Below are 23,911 nucleotides of genomic sequence, written 5' to 3'. Positions count from 1 at the left end.
TTGCCTTTTTCTTAAATAGATATATTGGCTTAAGACAAAAGTCAGTACCTATTCCTCATCAGGAAGAACTTTACAACTAGGTATAAGAAGAGAAAAAAAAAAAAAAGTGTTTGTTGGGGACAACGAAACCACACAGATGAGATTTAGTAGCTATTCGTAGTCCGAAATCCAGAATTTTAGGCAAAAAGTTCACAATAGACTGGTGTTGCTACATTGCCTATGAAGGGCACAGAGACTGAGGAAGGTTTCTGAGACAAGAGGGGGCCATAATTACTTTGCTTCTTGCATGTATGGTTAGATGTTGCAGCAGAATAACATGGTAGGGTAATTTATTATAGAAGAGTGAATCACAGATTACATTGGAGGGGGATGGGGTGGTGTGATCCAACCATCAGTTTTGTCAATACATACACTTAAGCATGTGTGATAGCTTGTTTTTAATTTCTTTACACCAGTGCACACCTCAAACATTCTGTTTAGCAGTGGGATATGCAAATTGTTCCAAATGCAGCAGCAATACTTTCACCTGAATGTCAAAACTGTCAGAGAGCTTTAAATCAAATCTTTATAACATTTTTTAAAAACCAGCCAGCCCCAAGATTGAGGCACTCAACTCAGTGCAAAACTTGATTCCTATACTTTCCAAAAGCTCTAGTATGTCAACAGGGTAATGTCAAAGTTCTAATTCACCTGCTTTCTAATTTTAACCTTTTTAGGATTTTATTTTATTTGGCTTAATTATGATATTTTCTACAAATTAATGATAAATGCCTTGATTAATAAAACCAAATGTCAAAGAAAATGACAACTTGATGAAAAATTAATACTCGGCAATATTTTAAGGTACAGAAGTACTAAAGATGTACTCTTAAAACTCATATTTCACATTAGCTCTTTTTAAAGGAAGGTAACCAGAATTCTCCTTGCACCTAAGTTTTCATAGACACATGTGTAGATGAATTTTAGTAAAGTTATTTCAGCTGCTGTTTTTACTACAACCTGTTATAGATAGAAATATATTGATAATTTTTTATCTTTCCCTTGCCTCATGGTATTTATTTTTATTTCACAAAAATCAAGGTAAATTGTATCTTGGATCGGTTATAGAGATAGTGCTACCATATTAAGAATTCAAACAACAAATGTGTGTGTGTGTGTGTGTGTGTGTGTGTATATCAAGATATCTCATGGTGTAGAATGTAGTAATTGGTGATTGGATATTTGCTAGACTATTAATTCATTTGGTTATGAATATTTGATCTGTTATATTTAAAAATTATTCAGTAAAAATAATATATACACAGAGAGAGCACAGACTTTCAAAGACTTTCATAGAATTTATATGGGGATTTGATTTTTTAAAAATATTTTTTCCCCTGAGGTTTCATTAAAAGACCTGAATACCAATAAAGAGCTGGAACTTGCTTTTTTTTCCTCGGAACTGTTGGTTAGATCAAAACACCAAAGAATAAGAAATATAACTTTTTTTTTTAATGGTGACTGTGGGGTTGAAAGAGAGAGAAAAGCCCATGTATTTTTCCATCCTTACAAAGATCAGGATGATTTTTAAATATGAAACTTGAATATCAATTAAATGTTATGCAGAAATGGTACTATGCAGCATTATACTCCATTTGGTTTTTTATTTTCATATTTTACAGATAAATCTGTCAACCAAATGAGGGAAGGCACAGTGACCTCTCTGTGTTGTGTTTTTGTTTGGCTTGATTGTATGGGAATAAAAAGACCCACATAATGTACTGTCAGTGAAATGGACCCACTTTGACCATCTGTTCATGTAATGACATAATGGTTATACCTGTCAAGAGAGATTTTGCCAACTAGTGTTAAAATCACTTTTTTTCTGTAGAATACTGGGAATTTTCTAGATAAGCGTTTCAGGCATGTTGCTGTGCGTAGTAAGGTAATTAGAGGTAAGTGTTGGTCAAAATCCTGTAAATACAATATAGGCCAATCCCAAGGGATACCATTCTTAAATGGAGATTTTCAGTACTTTTTAAAATTGTAGATGGTTTGTGCTGAAACTTCCCTTAGCTAGCTCTAGGTTTTATGGTTCCGCATCTTGCCAGTCCATGCTGGCAAAGCTGCTTGGTGAGGAGAGGCCACCAGCATCACTGCTCTGACTGCTTACATACCTGCCATGAATAATACATCTGTCAGCTAGTTAGTCATGACATTGTAACTGTCTCTGCTCCTCTTAGCTGATCACTGCCCAGAGGAGTTTAAGTTCCATGATAACACAAAGCTTCTATTTTGTTTCTATACCTGTATTTATTTGCATGCAAAAATGTCCATTCTCTTCTCATATGCCAGTAAATAAAACATGTCCCACTTCTTTGACAGTTCTTTAATTGCATATTAAAGTATGTACTTTATCCCCTTGTTTATTAAATTCACCAGCCTTTCATCAATTTCTTTTCACATATGAACCAATTACTTTCATTCATTAGTTATAAGATGTGGTTAAGGAATTGTTAATATCTACCTCATGATCCACAGTTTTATAAGTTTTTAAGTTGAGTTTGGGGAAAGTACTATAAGAGAACATCATCCTTTCCTCAAAATGTCTATGAACAAATGGAATAGACTAAAACCCCAAATAATCTCTAACAAGCTTTTGCTTGGTCTTACATTGTTTGATCCTAGAAACCAGAAAAACCGATTCAATCTTAACAGTTAGAATCTTTAGTTTCAAGGAGTTGAGTTATGATGTTTTAAACTTGATGCTTGAGTTAACGTACATAACAGTCAGCTGATGTTCTTTGAAGAATCCAAAGCTACAGAAAATTAAACAGTGTAAGGCTATTTCTCATCCAACAGAAAAAAAAAAAGCAAAACTAAACATAAGTGTATTTTCTACTGGACTTAAAGTACATAAATTCTCAATTTCAGTGCTTATAATTAGATCATATCTTCTCTCTAAATGACTTTTTAGCACTTTTGGAAACTGCATTCTCTCATTTAAACCTACAATATTTTATTTTTCAAGCTGAAGTAATCGAGGCCTTACTGATCTGAAAAGATTAATGCAGCTTCCAAAGCTGCCGAATGTGTAACTTAAATACCAGGAGAATGATCAGTTCTTTTAAATAGGATTCATTTACCTTATTTGTTTCCCTTGGAAGGTTGTGCTAACTGAAAAAACTATGCTCATGTAACTCACTGATAAACAGAGCAATCAAAAGATAGCAAGAAAAGCCATGAATGTTGCCCAACATACGTAAGGGATTTGTATTTCTTGCCTAAATGCTGCATTCACTCTTCCTCCTTATCTACCATCCCCCAAATATACAGGTCTCTCTTTGTATCCCTTAGTGATGACAAGATGTTTTTTATTCCTCTAATGAAGTGAGAAGCAGATTAACATGCTTTCTGCTTGGGAATTAGATTACTTATTGTAGTACTGCTCAACATATCTTTGTGATACTTCCCAACCCCTACCCACAACTAATTAGTGACTTTCAGAATTAGTGAAAATCTTGGTTGTGTGGTGGCTCTATATTTACCAGTGATCAAGGAAGTGTTACTAATACACTTGTCAGTATTAAAAAATAATTAAGTAAACAAAGGACCAGATGGTAGAGCCCAGGACCTATCAAGAACCCAGTATGTGTGGGCTGATCCAATGGAATGACAGAAACATATTACCAGGCTAAGTGGAATCAGAATTACTCTTTCACTTGGAAGAAAAAAGGATATTTTTCAAATTTTTTTTGTGTGTGATATAGTGATTTACATGTTCAGATCTCATTTGTACTAGCATCATTTGAGAGCACTTACTTCCCTGTGCTTCAAGAGCCAATAATGTTTACATGTAACAGAAAAGTTTTTGGAACAAGACATAGTGGCATCAAAGTAAAGCAATTACCTTTTAAGCATTTTTGCTGGTTCAGAGAAGAATTCTGCTTTGCTCTCTCACAAAAACCTATGTTTTTACTATTATACTCACTACATTTTACTGTTATATGTTATACTTACTTATTGTAACTAAATATTTGTCTCCTCCAATAAACTCAATGGCTCCTAATATAAGAAACCTGCTTATGTCATATAGTGCATGGCCAGATGAGGAGATAGCAAATACTCTCTTAATGTTTTGTTATAGTAAGAGTATTATAATAGTGGTTAGAATAAGTTTAATTAAAACTGAGGAAATCTAAAAAGGAAATTCTCTTCCTTTCTAATGGTTTAATTGTGTTCACATGTATACATATATAAACATCTTGTTTCTTACTCTGACTTCCATCTTTTTCATTTTTCATCTATTTTATCTTGTACCTACGTACTTTTGTAAGCTATTCTGAATCTCTTGGGATGAATCAGTCAACGGCTGTGTGGGTAAACTGATGAAACGGAGAGTACATATTTTCACAGTTTTCTCTCCACAGTCACACAAATAATGCTAGAGGAGCTTAGCTAATCATAAGCTTCCCACCTTCCTTCTTGCCATCCTTCCTTTTCATCCCAACAAATTTTTGTTGAATGTCTACTTTCTGTCAAGAACTTCAGATAGCATTAGATGTAACTGTTGAACAAAACAGACATAGTTCTTACCCTTGTGGAACTTACAGTCTAATAGGAAAAATATAATAAGAACGTGTTTACATTACAGACATATATAATTAAATGTCTTATTTTGCTGGATCTCTTCATTCCAAAATGGGCTAGCGAATTTGGTCTACAGTAGAGGCATTATTTTCAGTGGCCTGCTTTATTAGTGGATCACTTCTAGATTTAAAAAATGCATGTAGGCCAAATTGTTTCACATTAGGTTTTAAGGGCAAGGGGTGGTCTTGGGATGACAGTAGATGAAGCAATACTTGCTTTTAAATTGAATCATAAGGCAGTGTTGTAAGCACGGCTTTTCATATAGGAGAACTGAGTATGCATTTTCAAATCTCAGATTGAAAAAACATTGGTATGTCTAGTATTTTTAAATTACAATAATTCTTTTTTGTTTATTGATAGTCCAGAGTTTACCTGTGAATTGAGTTGTAGTAATGGTGATGAAAAAGCAGGTGATGGAAATGTGTATTTTTCCTTCCTCTCTTTGGACACATGTGGGGAATATTTTTGTCTTCTGCTCAGATTGTTCATTATGCTCCCTTTGGATGTGTGTACTGTTTGGCCTTCCAGCCTTGCATGTGCATTCAAAGGCATTCCAAGTCATTATGCTGGACTTCAGTCTTTTTTCAGTAAAAAGGCCATTTCCCCCATCAGCTGTCCACTTGGACATACATTCTTTTTACTCTCAAAAACATTTTGTATGCATTCAGAGTATATTAGATGGATTTGTCAAATTACTCATAGATAATCAGTTTTTTAAAGTTATAATTTGAGCTATGACCTCTCAAACTGTGAATTATAAGGTTTGACTCTTTGGTTCACTGTTTGACACCACAGCCATTAATTACAGTTTTTAAAGGACATTTTATTTCAGTTAGAATTTATGTTATGAAAACAGTTTAAGTATTTCCCCTTTAACTTTTAGGAATACATGCTGAAATGTAAAATGCATGTATATATTCTCAAATATAATAAATAGCTGACTTGCTTATTCATACTATATTCAAATATATTTATGCATATTTCTACTAGTACATTAACTCTGTTGTGCATGCCTATAGAGATTTTTATATAATTTGTGAATTGACACTAAGATCATATTTATGTAACTCTGGTATCAGGATGAGTATGACTTTTCAAATATATTTTATCAGGGTAGGAAAGACTTTATTACTATTTGAATCTAGGTTTTTTCTTTTCCTTGAACAGAGAGAGATACAGAAGTAGGTGCCTATGAATGCCCAGGGTCTGACAGTAATTTGAAGTTCTTCTAGATAGTTTGAAGTAATATTGCTGGGGAGAATATAAACTGGTCAAGTTGTTTTCATAAATGTGCATAGCCAAAGGTACTAAGATGGAAAGGACATAGCAAAGGTCAGTTTAGCTAAGTGCAGAAAAATATCTAGATGTGTGGATCTTTTTTTGAGTAAGTATAGAGTTTGGACTGCATTCTTCTTCTTTTTGACCCATTAGTTTGTGGTTTATAAGGAAATGTGTACTTCTCTTTTTCTTACTTCTAAAAGCAAGAATAAAGTCAGGATATACTAACTAACTGCCGAATTTTCAAAAGAAAAAATTTTCTGAAACTAATCATAAGCAAATTTTTATTTCACGAAGTACATTTAACCATTTGTAGATTTTTCCAGGGTGCCCTGGGATCCAAATCTACCAGCCTCTCTCCCCACTAGCCTCCATTAGTATGTAATCACCCAATATTTTAGATAGACTTATTTTAGGAATTTTATTTTCCCTTGGCAAAAAACCAATTACTATCAGTAAATGTGAGAACTTATAAGTACATCATGGGAGTTTTGAAATTTGAAAATAGTTTTCAGAGATCAATAGGCTTAAAAAAATTCAGTTTAATTTTCATGGTTTATATGACATCATCTTGGTTAAGTAAAGATATCTCCTCACAATATGTTCTTCATATTACTTAAAGGCTAATACAGGGTGACACTGAAATTCTTTCTTCATTTGGTCCCAATCTACATTCTGAGCCCTTAATTTCTGTACTTCTCTTTCACTCTCCCCGTTCCGCCTCTCTGCCTTCCCCTAAGCACACAGTTCTTCCTGCCCACACTGCCCAGTTTGCTGTGTTCTTAACACACTGTGGCTCGCCATGCTTTATGCCTTTGCTCTTGCTATTCACTCAGCCTGCTGTGACCTTCAAGTGGTCCAGAAAAATGTTGTCTCACTAGTGGAGGTCTTATGTATCCTCTAATATTTATCCTTTATTATGACACACTTATATTATGTCATAGTTTTTATTAGAGGTCTTATTTATCCTCTAATAAGGTCAGCACACATTTTCTTAGTGTCTCCTTCACATTTACTCACATGAGTATAGTACTTATATTGTGTCATAGTTAGTTTTTACTTATGCCTGTCTCCTTTCCCAAATGGTAAGCTTCTTGAGGGAAAGGACTATGCCCTGTTCATTTTTCTATTTAGCTCAGACCAGGTGCTCAATATATGTTTACTGAACTTGGAGGAACTATGTCACCAATGATACTCAAAATTTATTTGCAACACAAACATAGCAAAAAAGGGATCTGTTAAAAAATATGTGTACTAAATTTCCTCTGGGTCACTACATGGCATCCTTTAGGTCTGGGTATTTGTTTTGGTGCTTATTTTTACAGCTCAGTAAAGGAACAGAACTTTTGTCCTATATGTTGGAAGACAAAAGACATTTTTTTAGGCCAAAGGGATCAAACCAGTGACTTGTCAAAGCAATTTTAGATCTTAACATTTGTAATGAAAACATTGAATGATTTATACAGGAAGTCTTAGAAGTGTTTAGTACTCTATAATTTTATACTACCACTATGGATGATGGTACTTAGTTTGAAACAGCTTCATATGTATAGACTTACCCAGGATCTGAAATTTAGGCAATAATTAGCCTCTTATATGGATCTGTTTGGAAAGCATTATAAAATGATAGTTCCCTTCCCAAAGTAAGATGTGGTTGTGTGAAAGCTGCACTCATTTAATGGTGTCTCAGCTGAAACAGGTGCCTGCCTTGCTTTGTTCTCCAGAAGCAGCTTTATAGATTTTAAGCACTGAGTATACAGTCCACAGTGGCACTATTAACAAATCAGAATGAGGCCAAGGGAAAACTCATCTAGGATCCACACACACCTAAATGCAGTTAGTAAACAGAGACACTAACTCTCATTAAGCGTAATTAAACCTAATATTGACTGTAAACTGTTACTTACCTTAAACTTCTCTGTAGAGAGTGTGGAAAGGGATTAACCTAGCAGATTGGGACATTAATTACTACCTCTCTCACATTAAAGTTACCATCAAGAAGGGCTATATTCATAAATAAAACATAGAAGGGATTGAGAGACCAAAAATATGTAAATTTACTTTATAAAAAGGAGAGAAAAGCCTAAATTAAAAAGAATAAGTGAGCTGTGAGCAGTGCCAGCCCCTGCAAAATGAAACTGGCTAATTACTACAAAAACCAGGCTGAAATAATCACAGAAATGTGTCCTTGTCTTCTGACTGACAGAATCTGCTTCACAGGAGACTCCAGATTAGCGGAGTCCATTCTTTTTCATGCGTAGCTACTGCCATTGCTGAAGCTATTGTGGGGTGTGGAGAGAGGATGAAGGGATTTGAGAGAAATGGAATCTCTTTCCTTTTTCCCCCCTAGTCATTAATAGCCCTTTATTTATGAAATTGATTATAATGATTGTATAAATGTTGTTGGATATGTCAGAGAGAAGGCACAGTCCTGTTTTTCGTTCAGTCAAAATGGTCCAGCACCGGTCTCCTGCTACTATTTAATAATCTCCTTCTTGGGTGCAATCTAAAGAGTATGTTGTGAAGGATATAAAAATGTCAGGTAAATTTAAGATCAACTGTGAAGTTTTTATATTATACTGCTACCCCAAGGGAGGAGGCCAGGATCTGGAAGATAAGAATTTAAAGAGAAAAGCAAAGTAATGACAATACAAACTTACCTACCCGGCCTTAGAATCGTCTTCAAAAGTCCATCCGCCTGTTTCCTGTGAATGTATGCTGTTATCTATTACTTGTTCTCTATTTCCTTTCCAATAAGGATCCATATACTCATTTCTAGACTATCTTACTAATTCACCAGGGCGGGGTTCTAGTTTTTGGAATTGAATCCTATTGCACAGCCTTGCTTATGGTTGTCATATTAAACAACAGTTTAGGTTGAACATGTCAGACTTCTAACCAGGTCTTAGTGCTGTCATGCTAAATTTTATCTTCCAGTGCTCACAAGCACAAGAGTAATACAGGAACTGTGTGTGTGGAAAAAGGGAACCTAGAAATTAAGCCTGGAGCATGTATTCATTTTTTTCTTAGAAGATGTGAGGTTTAATTTTAGAATAAAACCTCTAATTTTTTTCCCCTGAATTTAAAGCTACTTTCACAGCTCATGAGATGAACTAATGAAACAAAAATAATTAATGGACAAATCTATCCTTCATTTCCTCCATTGAGCAAAAATTCTCAAACTGGTTGGATGACAGAGGATGAACAAAAACAGTGAGAGTAAGAGTACTTCTATCCTCTGTACTTGTAACAATCGTGACATTATGAAATAACCATAACAATGGCACTCTTATTAATCAGACATATTTATACAGAATTAGTGTTGGCTTCTGCTCTATATTACCTTTAGTTTTACATGAACTTTTATTATCTGTGCATATCAAAAGAGACATGGTGAATGAACAAAGAAGCCCTGTTATGAGACAAGTATTATTTGACATTTTGGGAAGCTCTTATTATAGGGTTTCCTCTTAAGTGAGAATAAAGGGAAGGTTGTCATTAGTTGCACTATTACAGACACTCTGGATTTTTAAAAACAGAAATGGAGCCCGCTTTTTTCCTTGAAGAAGAGTCATCAGAACAATTCAAATGATCCAAGTCTTCTGAGGCTTGTCCCCCTTATCTCTTTGTTTTATCATGTGAAACAATGGCCCTATAAGGCATCTCTTCAGATAATTGTTTTTCCCTTGGCTTATAGAGCTGGATAGATATATGATTTTCCTGTTATTTTTAATATGCATAATCATCTTTAGACTTCTGGAAAAATCTCTGATTAATCTAAAATGCAGAAGTCTTGCAAGTTCTGTATAGCCCCACTGCAAACCAGATGCTTTTTACTTTTCATCCTGAAAGAGGACAGCTCTGAGTAAGTTCTTTTGAGGTCTTCCTCCCAGGCTTATCACAGGTCTGACAGAATTATGGTGAAAAAAGTGTGATTATGGGTAATATTGAATCTCCTGTTAAATTCACTGGGCCTGTACTTCTAGAGACTGACCAGTTGTCATATATTGTTTTTTTTCTACAGCTTGGGATAAAATTTTAAGTCCAAAGAATAATACTATTGAAAAGAAAATAGGTGAGTCACTACTGCTGCAATATATTAAATGGCAGGATAAGAAGAGTGATTCTCAAAGTAGAGAAAATAGATATCAAAATTACCACCTTGAGGTGTCTTTTTAAATTAACCTCCCCCAAGTCAATAATTATTTGTATAGTGCTTGTCTAAGAGCCAAAGATCCTAGAAAATAGTTTGATCAATTGATAATTTAGCTTTTAATATTTTGAAGTTTAAATACAGAAAATAAAATGGAGATTTTTATAATCTCAGAATTTCCCTCTACTCTTATCATAGCTTCCTATTTTATGTTAGCAGACACTGAGTTTGGGGACCCAGCAAAAAAACACAAAACCCCCAAATAACATATAAGCCCCCAGGAAGAAAAAAAGAAAAATGCTAAGTTTGGTATTTAATCATATGTAGAAGGAAGCGCAGTTTCCTGAATGAGCCATGAACAATCATGAAACTCCTAATTGCCCATCTATCCTGCATAGCAATGGGAAAGGACAGAGTGTTTTGTAACTAGAAATACTTAAAATGAATTCTTTGAAAAATCGTTTATTTCTCGCATTTGTTTTTAGTTTCTACTGTTTTCTATTATACATTTTTTAGTTGGATGTTAGAAAGATAGACAAAGTGATTTACCTGTGGCCATTCTACTATCTCTAAGTATGGGGATACTTAAAACTTCTATTTAAAATAGGAGAGATCGTCTTTGTCTGGAGTGAAGAGAGTCCTTGGCTTTGAACCTAGATGAAATGTCTTTTCATTTTAGCGGCAGTAACCAAACCATTCATTTAAGACAGGATCATTCTATATAGCTTTTCTGCTACTTACAAGGCACTTATTACCCAAATAGCACTTGAAGGTGGTTCAAAGCAGCATATTTTCGCATGTCTTAAACTACCCACCAGTTTATGAATTAAGGGAGCAGGGTCTGTATCATTTATAACTTTATTTCCTTGTTAGTGCTCCGAGTATTACATGTATGCAGTGCATTTAGGTGATTCTTGCTTTAAATGTGGACAAGCTGAGGTCAGTGAGGAGAGTCACCAAATTGAAAGGTAGTCCAGTGAACTTTTTTTACATTAGAATATGATTCATCTTAATTTTCAAATACATAAAATTTTCAAGGAATAAATTCACCTGTGGCTCACAAATCACTAGAATTCCCTAGTAATTATGTATAACCCACCTATGACCTAATCTAAAGCTAGTTATGATTTGGGTTTGTACTCTGTCTTTAGTAACAAATTCATCCTTTCATTCACTAAAAAAAACATTAGTGCAACCATGTGTGAAGCACAGAGATATACAAAATGAAAATACAAGGTGTTTGCTACAGGTTGACCTATGGGTTACTGGGGTCTTAAACACAATAGCATTTTATAAATATTAATACCTTAAGAGGGGCCTAAAAATGTTACTATGGGAACATGAAATCTACTTAGGAAATCAAGGATTCATAAAGACAATGCTTGAATAGAGATTTGAATGAGTAAGAGTTTGATAGATGAAGGGCTGAGGGGGCAATTGTGATTGCACTGGGGAAGAACATTCTAGGAAAAAGTAACAGCATGCAGGAAGGCCCAGAGAGAGCCTGGCTTATTCAGAAATGGCAGCTGGTTCAGTATGGCTGCATCTTAAGGTGGGAGTAAGAAGTAAGGCTAGATGGGTAATATTGGTCAGATTAGAAAAGGCCGTAAATCCTGTACCAGGGAGGTTGGATTTCATCCTATCACCATTTGTGGTTTATTAGAAGATGAATGTGGTATATGATATATTCTGGAGTGCGGAGATAAAAGCTATACTATGTAATGATGACATCGCTATGGAGGGTGATGGAGGAGTCATATATGAGGCAGCTTCCTGGTTTTGGTTAGTTTTAGTGTCATTTATAAAGATAGAAAATGCTGCTAGCTACTGCCCTCTCTATTTCCCTGGCTATGCTCAAATTTCTCCAAAGAGATGTTTATACTGTCTTTCCATTTCCTCACCAATCCATTCATTATTTCATCCTGTCTGTTGCTGAGACCTCTATTACTTCATCAAACTATTATTGAGATCTCATTGAACATTTGCCCTTGTCTACCACTTCCTCCTTTGTGAAATGCTTTTTGCCATGGCATCATGTTCTCCTGATTTTCTTCCTGTATCCTTTGTCATTCCCTTGATATCTCCATTGCAGACATATTCTTCTATATCCAGCTATTAAATGTTGGAGTTCCTAGGGTGGATCCAAAGCATTTCTGTTGATTCCCAGCATTTTGGACATCTTTATAGCTACAACACATTGAGATATTTTCAGGGAATGTACTACAATTCTTTTAACGTCTTTTTGGGGCAGAATGTTTCAAAGGTTGTATTTAAACACAGAAGTCATGCATGCATTCTTTATTGCTAGTGTTGTGTAATTCTCAATACGAGCCCACAGGGGAGCTCATATGGTAACTTTTGTTCTAATTTGTATATCTTAAAAAATCTTCCTGATATTTATGTTTTAATCTTGGGCAATTATTAGCCCCAAATCTCAGTTTCTTAATCTGTAGTATATGGGGAGCCATCCCAGCTCTTTAGGATTCCATGATTCTGTGGTTGGATATTTTATGACCTGCAGAGGATAGTGAACTCTAAACAATGTGCAGATAACATTGAATTCTGTAGTCATATTTTACAAAAATTTTTATCTGTCTTTTCCACATCTACACTTCATACTTTGCTTCCTATTTTAAGATAATTCCATACTTGTGGAAATACATATTCCTAATTTCATGTTTACTTAAAATTTCTTTGCAGTTTTTGTTATGAAATTTTATTAAAAGCTTTTTGAAAATCTGAAGAGATTGTGTATTCTGGTTACTGCCCTTACAGATGTTTATTTAACCCCACAAGAAGCCCAGATGTGAGAGGCTCAATTAACCAAGTGGAACTTAAGCTTTTGGGGGATCTTAACCTTTTGTACACATTCCCTTTGTTTGCCTTTGGTTCCCAAGGCTGCTTCTAATCCCTTCTTTTTGTGATTGGGTCACATGGCCAGGGTACTTTCAGTATTCAAGTGAAAATGATCAGTTAGCTATATGGGGCATAGATTTATTCTCAATCAGTGTCCCCCTTGATGCTAGTGATTCATCTACATCTGGCTTACTAATTTTTAGAATGTCCTTTATATTTTCTTATTTTTAATCTAGAACCTCCTATTTTGTGTGCTTCAAAATATATTTAAAGCATGGGAGTCTCAATGTTTCCTAGTATATGTATATATGTGTATGTATATATACATATTTTCTCTTATATAATTTAGCAAAAACAATCTGAATTTCCCTACTTACTACTAGCTGACATTTCCCATGGAATACAAAAATACCAAAAATCTAAAACAAAAAAAAGAAAATCTACTTGGCTTTATTTGTGGTGTCACTTGCAAATTAGGCCTCACTTTTCTTATTTATTTACCTTATCTGATATCTAATGAATTTTTCTTTCTCCCTTTGGATAAATTTTACTGAATAGTTGTAATGTGCAATATACCTGGAATATTCCCATAGACCTTCCACTATGTGGCCTTCCATTATTCATTTGAGCAATCTTTCCTTTTAAAAAATAAATGGTCTTTTCTCTTATACTTTTTTGTTCATTTTATCATTTAAACATACAGGATGATATTTTTCATTCCCCCTTTTCCTTTGTGCTCTTTTTTTTTTTTAATTCTTGAGATTTTACCCATATACTACAAAATATTTGAAGGCAAACGTTTGAGCAACCTCTGTGATTTTCTGTTTTAAGGACATTCCTTTAAGGTTTGCTTGTATCTCTAATTGTCCACTGGTACTTTTTAGGGGGGAAGTGGGAGATCAGTTCTGTTCCTTGTGGAGTTCTGGTAGGAAAAGAGCTGAGTAATTCAGAGCATTTGTAAAATTTAGTTTTTGGTCTCCTTCAATCTCGGTTACACACTTTGATCTGAAACTCACCAGAAATAGGAGAATTTGTGAAACATTCAAGTGCAGTATTAACCATTTTTGGGTGTCTTGCCAATGGGTTTCAGCCCCGGGCAAGTTTGCTATGGATTCAATTGGACCAAAGAAATTGACAGCAAAACGTTCTTTGGGGTAAAAGGGTTAATTATCCTGTTTGTTCTCCTAGCAGTAGGTCAAGCAATAGGGTCTGTGCCTCCTCTCAGAGCACTGGGCAGAGCTCTCCATATAGTGGAATAATAGCTTATTGCCTAAAGGTATGGAAGTGGTAGCCTAGCAACAGGCCAGTTACATCATCAGGTGGTTTAAGTTCAGTGAGGATCCTGGCCATAGGAACCCAGCTCCCCCACACTCCATCCCTCCAGGATTCTCACCTTACAGTCTACACGCTTTCAATCTTCCCCAATGGTCCCTGTGCGAGTAAGCTGGAGCACTGTAACCAGATTCCACAATAGCAACAGAGAAAAACAACAACTTAGAGATAATAACAAAAATTAAAATACAACAAGATTTTAACACAGGTAACAAAAATTATAATAATCTTCAAGTCAGAGGAGGTTCCCAATCCACAAAGACTTTAGGGGTGATAAGACACGTTTTAATGCCACCACCTTAGGCAAATCTTCTCCATCAGGTAGGATACATGCAATAGAGCGGTCCTATGACAGGACTGTAGCAGGAAGGGGGTCCCTTCCAGGTCTAGTATACCATACTTTTACTCCTTTCCCTGTGGGGGTTACGGAAGGGTCTATGTATAGTGCTACTGGAGGTGCATGCACTGGCCATAATGATAAAACAAACTTCCTGGTAAGATGCTCCTACCTTCTGGCCATTCAGGTTATACTACTGTGACCTTTGGCGGCCACTCCACTGTTGTTCCAGGAATACACAGGAGGCCAGCTTCCAGGCCTTGTCCCCAAGGTGCCAGGAGAGCCAGCCATTGTCGGTCCATGTGTGGAAAGGTCCAAGGCCACGTCCACTCAATGGAGTCTCCGGGGTTCAGTGCAGTTGGGGCTGGCAGTAAGATTTTATTCTGGTGGCCAAACCTTGGCTTCAGGGATCCTTCCTTGGTTTGTACTTGCAGTTGTATAAGGGAGGCAGCCATGTGTGTTAACATGTCTATGGGGCTCAGGGCTCCCTTTCAGGATCTCTCATTCAAATGCCATAGCACAGTCCATAAGCGGACTGACCATCCCTGCAGACTATTGGTATCTGATTTTAGTCTGGATTTTAACAAGCCATGTGCCTCTCTATCATGCCTGCTGCTATAGGATTGTATGGCACATGAAACTTCCATTTGATTCCCAGCTGTCGCACCCATTCTTGCAGTGAATGTGCAGTAAAATGGGTTTCCTGATCACTTTCAATTACTTGTGGTCGGCCATAGGCAGCAAAGAGATACCCAGGCCGCTTTTGATCATCTGCTGGTTTGCACAACGGGTAGGAAAAGCAACCAGAAGCCCAGTAGCTGTGTCCACACAAGTCATAACATACTGATATCCTTCTGACACAGGTAGAGGCCCAATATAATCTATCTGCCACCCGATGAGGGGTATAGGCCCCTTAGCTATTGTCCCATGTTGCTGTGGAACTCGGTGTAAGTCCCTTTTGGAGCACACGACACACTCCTGCGGGGCTCTACTAACTTCTCCAAAGGTCAAAAGTAACCCCCACCAACGGGCTACAGTCCACATTGTCTTTTGCCCTACATGCAACAAATGCTGATGTAACCATTGGGCTACATTAGAGACAGGCTTTCTTTCTAACCAATGTATCTGGACCAATTTCTCTGTACTGTAGATGGCATTTCTTATGCCTAGCTCTTGTAACACCTGTTGGAGCTCAGCATACGTCTGCCATCTAACAGAAGAGGATGGCAGATCACCTGGATTGGGCCACACAGCACGAAGTGCAACCATAAGCTAATCGAGGAGGGAGTGACTCCCTGGGATCTGATGTGCATTTTGTAATTGCTGCCTCAAGGCAGGCTGCACTGTCAGGGAAGACAGCTTTCCCATCTCTGATCCTTACAGAACAATTCCATCCACGCCTAAGTCCCACAGATGCAGGAGCCAAGCTGCTATTGACTCCGAGGGCTTCTGCCTAAACTGGGAGCCCAAATCCACCAGCTCAGCCTTAGTATAGGGGCAGATGATAGAGTGCTCCACGACCTGGGGAGGGGGCTGCTCCTCTCCTTGGGGAACTTTCAGCTGCTGAGTATTTATTTTCTTTACAACCACTGGGCGTGCTTTCAGTATAGGAGGGGCCAGTGCCTCTGACACCACTCCTTCATCCTTCCCCAGCTCCTCCATTTCTGGGGCTGATGGCACCTTTCTCTCCCCTCCCCTGAGTGCCTCCTCTGCTACAACCATTACCTTTTCTACTGTGCCTTGCAACAATGCTACCTCAGTCTTCAGAAGCTCTCTTACCTTCAGCTCAACGCTGTGCAGCTGATGTTCTCGTGCCACCTCTGCCTGTGCTTCCCCCAGGAGTTTGTCTTTTTCCTTGATGGCCTCTTCCTCCTTCAGAGCACCTGGCAGTGCTGCGGTCTCATTCTGTAAGGAATTTGTTACCTCTTCAAAGGCACCTTGCTGCTGGCATTCTTGTGTTGCCTTTTCTCACATCAATGCCATTTCCTTCTTCAGGGAATTCACAGAAGTTTGCAGCTCGTGTTCTCTTGCCGCCATTTGTTGGGTCTTTTTTAGGAGTATGTCCTTCTCTTCTGTAGACTTTTTTAATACTGTGAGAAGCAGCCAACCCACAGCTGCCTCACGGACACTGCCTGTCAAAAGACCTGCTTACTATATCAAGGGCTACCCCTACTGCCTCAGGAATCACCCCCCCTTACCTCCAGTCCTGGAGTGAGGCCCAGCCCTCTAGGAGGCAAGCCACCTCCGACCACGTACCCACTGGGGGACAACCCACTGTCTCCCCACTCACAGGGGCAGCCCGCTGAAGCACCCCTCCCATAAGGGCAGCCTTTTTCCTTGGTCAACAATGAACCCTGCCAACTTTTGCCAATTGTCTTGCCAATGTGTTTCAGCCCAGGGAAAGTTTGCTATGGATTCAATCTGACCAAAGAAATTGACAGCAAACGTTCTTTGGGGTGAAAACGTTTATTACCCAGTTTATTCTCCCGGCGGTAGGTTGAGCCCTAGCATCTCTACCCCTGCACAGAGCACTGGGCCGAGCTCTCTATATAGCGCAATAATAGCTTATTGCCTAAAGGTGTGGAAGTGGTAGCCTAGCAACAGGCCAGTTACATCATCAGGTGGTTTAAGTTCAGTGAGGATCCTGGCCATAGGAACCCCAACTTCTCCACATTGGGTAATATATAAATTCAGATTATTTCTCTTTATAGCTCCAAAATGTCTATTGTTTCAAACTTGGGAAAAGTAAGTTTTAAAAATCTGTAAAGATAATATTTTGCTGTGAAAAAGAAAATCTCCCCAACTCAAGTGCAAGTGTAAATATTGTGCTCCAATAGGAAGCTACCAGCTGACTTTATTCTCATTTTTTAAAATTATGTATTATACTGTTCCTTGATTTTGTGGGAAGGATGGAAGATGAATCTTTATGAGCTGTTTATCACTTTAACACAAAGTAAGTCACAGAAAGTTAAGAAATATCTTCACTCTAAAACCATGACAACATAAATTCTTTAGACCAGAAACCATGGTTTCTCCTTATTGGATGTTGTCTGTAGAATAGAGGATCCACCAAAAATAAATACTCAGTCTGTATAAATTGACAGTGAAAATTCCTGAAGTTTAGCCATGAAAGGAGCTTTATAAAGTAAGTGTTGTGGAGTTTTAAGGAAAACCTCACTCCTGAAATGCTATGTATTGAAAAACAGAGATACTTTTGTGGAGACACTCGAATGGACATGAGTCCATAGTACATTGTGTGGAGAGTGACATGTGTGGAACTCCATTAATAGCAAAATATGTTATGTTCTTTTTTGTTTCATTTTATTAATGAATTTAGTGTCAGATTGATGGGTTCTTTGAACAGAAGACTTACTTTGCAGAAGTAGTTAGAACAGTGCAAAGTGATCTCCATTGGAGGTCAAGCTCTAAATACAAAAGAATATTTTGAAACACTTGCTTCTCATCAGGTATGAATTAAACTAGGGACCTTTTGTCTATGTATTCAGATTTCTTTATAGAGGGTGATATCACGTAGGTAGCATTTGGAAATGTGTGTTTGTTACAGTAACTGGCGAGCACTATTATAATTTTGTGTGTGTCGGGGACTGTGATGACTATGAGTCTTGTAATATGTGCTAGAAAGGAGACTTGGTTAGCTCCCAAAGCCAATAGCATTCCTGTAGAGAAATATTTTCCCTTTGTATGTGTGAGGCCAAGTACTTTCTATTCTATCTTATTTTATCTCATTCCATCTTATCCCATCTTGACATATTTTTTCCTTTTCTTTTAAAGTCTACAATCAACTATTTTAATTTCGAGACCAATAACAGTATACCCTGGAGTTTGAAAAACTATGTGATAGAGATCTTTATACAGCCATGTTATAGCAATCCTGGTAAGCATAGGATAAAAGACAAAATAACTGAAGAGTTGCCTCTAACATGACTTGATTTTCTTTTACCCTAAGCAGGGCTCAGAATTTCCATATGTGATTAGGTCAAATTTCTTTTTAGGAGAGGCCTAGGCCTGTTTGTCAGCAGTCGAGGCATAGATCCTGACTGCTGCCTGTGCCATCTATTGCCCTGACAATGAGGAAAGAGAAATGGAGAACACTGTCAAAGATCACTCATGGCATCTGCATCCCAAAAACTCCAAGTTGCCTCTGTGGTGCATATACTGAACTCTGATTATGTTAAAATGAACAGGGTTCAATGAGAAGAGAGTGAAGCAGTCTGCTCTTCCTGTCAGAGTGAGTCATCCCTAAGTCGTGGGGTGGTGACTTGGCACATTGGGTCTGCATATTGTTGACTGAAGCAAATGAGGGGTCAAGTGGCGTGACTGTTTTGGTGCAGTGCCCAATTTATTATGGTTATATAAAGTTAACCCAGTTATTGGCTACTCAGAACATTGTCAGAATAATGGCTTTTCAGAGTATTTTTAAGGGGCAACATTACTGAAGATAAGCCTAACATTATACCTTAAGTTTCTTCGTGACTTCACCTGAAGTGATTATACTAATTAAATCCAGTCCACTCTTCTCAGCTGAGGGAAGTAAAGGTTAATTTGGAAAAAAAGCTTCCCTAATGATTTCAGTGTGTCCTCCTTGTAGTGGACCATTATTTGGCTTGGAAATAGTTTGGGTTAATGTCTGGAGTCTCTATTCTGTTCCACTGGTCTGTGACTCTGTTCTTATGCCAGTACCAGATTGTCTTGATTACTGTGGCTTTGTAGTAGAGCTTGAAGTTGGGAAGCAAGATCCCCCCCACCACTTTATTCTTCCTTCTCAGGATTGCTTTGGCTATTTGGGGTCTTTGGTCGTTCCATATGAATTTTTGAACTATTTGTTCCAGTTCGTTATAGAATGCTGTTGGTAATTTGATAGGGATTGCATCGAATCGGTATATTGCTTTGGTCAGGATAGCCATTTTGACGATATTAATTCCTAGCCCAGAGCATGGGATGAGTTTCCATTTGTTAGTGTCCTCTTTAATTTCTCTTAAGATTGTCTTATAGTTTTCAGGGTATAGGTCTTTCACTTCCTTGGTTAGGTTTATTCCTAGGTATTTTATTCTTTTTGATGCTATTGTGAATGGAATTGTTTTCCTGATTTCTCTTTCTATTAGTTCATTGTTGGTGTATAGGAAAGCCACAGATTTCTGTGTGTTAATTTTGTATCCTGCAACTTTGCTGAATTCCCATATTAGTTCTAGTAGTTTTGGAGTGGAGTCTTTAGGGTTTTTTATGTACAATATCATGTCATCTGCCAATAGTGACAGTTTGACCTCTTCTTTACCAATCTGGATTCCTTGTATTTCTTTGTTTTGTCTAATTGCCATGGCTAGGACCTCCAGTACTATGTTGAATAACAGTAGAGAGAGTGGGCATCCCTGTCTTGTTCCCAATCTCAGAGGAAAAGCTTTCAGCCTCTCGCTGTTCAGTATGATGTTAGCTGTGGGTTTATCATATATGGCCTTTATTATGTTGAGGTACTTGCCCTCTATGCCCATTTTGTTGAGATTTTTTATTATGAATGGATGTTGAATTTTGTCAAATGCTTTTTCAGCATCTATGGAGATGATCATGTGGTTTTTGTCCTTCTTTTTGTTGATGCGGTGGATGATATTGATGGATTTTCGAATGTTGTACTATCCTTGCATCCCTGGGATGAATCCCACTTGGTCATGGTGTATGATCCTTTTGATGTATTTTGAATTCGTTTTGCTAATATTTTGTTGAGTATTTTTGCATCTATGTTCATCAGAGATACTGGTTTGTAGTTTTCTTTTTGGTGGGATCTTTGCATGGTTTTGGTATTAGGGTGATGTTGGCTTCATAGAATGAGTTTGGGGGTATTCCCTCCTCTTCTATTTTTTGGAAAAATTAAGGAGAATGTGTATTATGTCTTCTCTGTATGTCTGATAAAATTCCGAAGTAATCCATCTGGCCTGGGGGTTTTGTTCTTGGGTAGTTTTTTTGATTACCGCTTCAATTTAATTGCTGGTAATTGGTCTGTTTAGATTTTCTGTTTCTTTCTGCATAAGTCTTGGAAGGTTGTATTTTTCTAGGAAGTTGTCCATTTCTCCTAGGATTTCCAGCTTGTTAGCATATAGGTTTTCATAGTATTCTCTAATAATTCTTTGTATTTCTATGGGGTCCGTCGTGATTTTTCCTTTCTTATTTCTGATTCTGTTGATGTGTGTTGACTCTCTTTTTCTCTTAATAAGTCTGGCTAAAGGCTTATCTATTTTGTTTATTTTTGCAAAGAACCAGGTCTTGGTTTCATTGATTTTCTCTGTTGTTTTATTCTTCTCAATTTTATTTATTTTTTCTCTGATCTTTTTTATGTCCCTCTGTCTGCCGACCTTAGGCCTCATTTGTTCTTCTTTTTCCAGTTTTGATAATTGTGATGTTAGACTATTCATTTGGGATTGTTCTTCCTTCTTTAAATATGCCTGGATTGCTATATACTTTCCTCTTAAGACTGCTTTTGTTGCATCCCACAGAAGTTGGGGCTTTGTGTTGTTGTTGTCATTTGTTTCCATATATTGCTTGATCTCCATTTTAATTTGGTCGTTGATCCATTGATTATTTAGGAGCATGTTGTTAAGCCTACATGTGTTTGTGGGCCTTTTTGCTTTCTTTGTATAATTTATTTCTGTTTTTATACCTTTGTGGTCGGAAAAGTTGCTTGGTAGAATTTCAGTCTTTTTGAATTTACTGAGGCTCTTTTTGTGGCCTAATATGTGGTCTATTCTGGAGAATGTTCCATGTGCACTTGAGAAGAATGTGTATCCTGTTGCTTTTGAATGTAGAGTTCTGTAGATGTCTATTAGTTCCATCTGTTCTAGTGTGTTGTTCAGTGCCTCTGTGTCCTTACTTATTTTCTGTCTGGTGTATCTGTCCTTTGGAGTGAGTGGTGTGTTAAAGTCTCCCAAAATAAATGCATTGCATTCTACTTCCTCCATTAATTCTATTAGTATTTGTTTCACATATATTGGTGCTCCTGTATTGGGTGCATATATGTTTATAATGGTTATATCCTCTTGTTGGACTGAGCCCTTTTTCATTATGTAGTGTCCTTCTTTATGTCTTGTTACTTTCTTTGTTTTGAAGTCTATTTTGTCTGATACTAGTATTGCAACACCTGCTTTTTTCTCCCTATTGTTTGCATGAAATATCTTTTTCGATCCCTTGACTTTTAGTCTGTGCATGTCTTTGGGTTTGAGGTGAGTCTCTTGTAAGCAGCATATAGATGGGTCTTGCATTTTTATCCATTCTATTACTCTGTGTGTTTTGATTGGTACATTTAGTCCATTTACTTTTAGGGTGATTATTGAAAGATATGTACTTTTTGCCATTGCAGGCTTTAGATTCGTGGTTACCAAAGGTTCAAGGTTAGCTTCTTTACTACGTTACTGTCTAACTTAACTCACTTATTGAGCTATTATAAACGCAGCCTGGTAATTATTTCTCTCCCTTTTTATTCCTCCTCCTCCATTCTTCATATGTTGATTGTTTTGTTCTGTGCTCTTTTTAGGAGTGCTCCCATCTAGAGCAGTCCCTGTAAGAGGCCCTGTAGAGATGGTCTGTGGGAGGCAAATTCCCTCAACTTTTGCTTGTCTGGAAATTGTTTAATCCCTCCTTCATATTTAAATGATAATCGTGCTGGATCCAATATCCTTGGTTCAAGGCCCTTCTGTTTCATTGCATTAAATATATCATGCCATTCTTTTCTGGCCTGTAAGGTTTCTGTTGAGAAGTCTGATGATAGCCTGATGGGTTGTTTTCCTTTGTAGGTGACCTTTTTTCTCTCTCTCACTGCCTTTAATACTCTGTCCTTGTCCTTGATCTTTGCCATTTTAATTATTATGTGTCTTGGTGTTGTCCTCTTTGGGTCCTTTCTGTTGGGAGTTCTGTGTACTTCCGTAGTCTGAGCAACTATTTCGTCCCCCAGTTTGGGGCAGTTCTCAGCAATTATTTTTTCAAAGACACTTCTATCCCTTTCTCTCTCTCTTCTTCTTCTGGTACCCCTATAATGCGGATATTGTTTCTTTTGGACTGGTCACACAGTTCTCTTAATATTGTTTCATTCCTGGATATCCTTTTATCTCTCTCTGCATCAGCTTCTATGCGTTCCTGTTCTCTGGTTTCTATTCCATCAATGGCCTCTTGCATCTTATCCATTCTGCTTATAAATCCTTCCAGAGATTGTTTCACTTCTGTAATCTCCCTCCCGACATCATCCCTTAGCTCTTGTATATTTATCTTTATCTCCGTCAGCATGTTTATGATTTTTAGTTTGAATTCTTTTTCAGGAAGACTGGTTAGGTCTGTCTCCTCAGGTGTTGTCTCTGTGGTTTTTGTTTGTCTTAGATTCTGCCTTTTCATGGCGATAGAGATAGTTTGCGGAGCTGGGGCGAGTGACGGCTGGGAGACCATTCCTTCTTGTTGGTTTGTGGCCTTCCTCTCCTGGGAGAACAGCGACCTCTAGCGGCTTGTGCTGGGTAGCTGCACGCAGACGGGGCCTCTGATTCCTGCCTGGCCGCTATGGAGTTTAGCTCTGCAGTTGCTGTGGGCATGGCCTGCCTCGGGCTTTTGTTCCGATATGGCGGAGCCGTGTTGGAGGGGGAGCGGCCAGGAGGCTGTTTATCTCTGTGAGGGGCTTCCGAGCTGCCCTGCTGCACAGGGAGTTAGGGTGCCCAGAGTTTCCCGGGATTCCAAGCTGCTGGGCTATGTGTCCCGGGATGCTTCCATCCAGCTGTGGGGTCCCTGTCCCTTTAAGACTTTCAAAAAGCACTCGCTTTTCTTTGTCCCCGGGGCACCAGCTGCAGAGACCCTCTCACAGGTCTTACTGTCCTGTTTCCCTAGTTTCCAGCACCTCACACATGCACTGTGTGTCTGTGCTCCAGTGCGGATGGCTAGGGCTGGGTGTTTAGCAGTCCTGGGCTCCCTCTCCCTCCCTGCTCCGACTCCTCTCCTCCCACCGGGAGCTGGGGTGAGGGGCACTCAGGTCCCCCCGGGCCATGGCTTGTATTTTACCCCCTTCACGAGGTGCTGGGTTCTTACAGGTGTGGATGTAGTCTGGCTGTTGTCCTGTGTCTTCTGGTGTGTCTTTTATGGAGAGTTGTATTTGTTGTATTTTCAAAAATATATGTGGTTTTGGGAGGAGATTTCCGCTGCTCTACTCACGCCACCATCTTGGCTGCCTATTCCCACATGTATCTATATATATTGAAAATGCCATCAAATACTGTTACAATGTTGGCTTTCAACTGTCAAACATTTTAAGGAAGTTAAGAGGAGAATAGTTGATTATGTTTTCTTTT

The 23,911-nt window shown here is 37.9% G+C and overlaps 1 protein-coding gene across 2 annotated transcripts in view; it reads left to right on the top strand.

The window, feature by feature from the left end:
- Positions 1-23,911, top strand: part of ZBTB20 (zinc finger and BTB domain containing 20) — an 807,002-nt gene that overhangs the window by 172,016 nt on the left and 611,075 nt on the right. The window contains exon 1 of one of the 2 annotated variants that reach the window (XM_057502827.1): positions 6,760-9,982. The exons of the other annotated variant lie outside the window; for it this stretch is intronic. The gene's annotated coding sequence lies outside the window, so the exon portion shown is untranslated. Of the gene's footprint in view, positions 1-6,759; positions 9,983-23,911 lie in introns of those variants that run through there. 2 annotated transcript variants of the gene reach the window in all.

The sequence above is a fragment of the Manis pentadactyla genome, chromosome 1 (genome assembly GCF_030020395.1).
Source record: "Manis pentadactyla isolate mManPen7 chromosome 1, mManPen7.hap1, whole genome shotgun sequence".
NCBI lineage: Eukaryota > Metazoa > Chordata > Mammalia > Pholidota > Manidae > Manis > Manis pentadactyla.
Note: the sequence above shows the minus strand (reverse complement) of the source record. Positions and strands in the feature narration are given on the sequence as shown.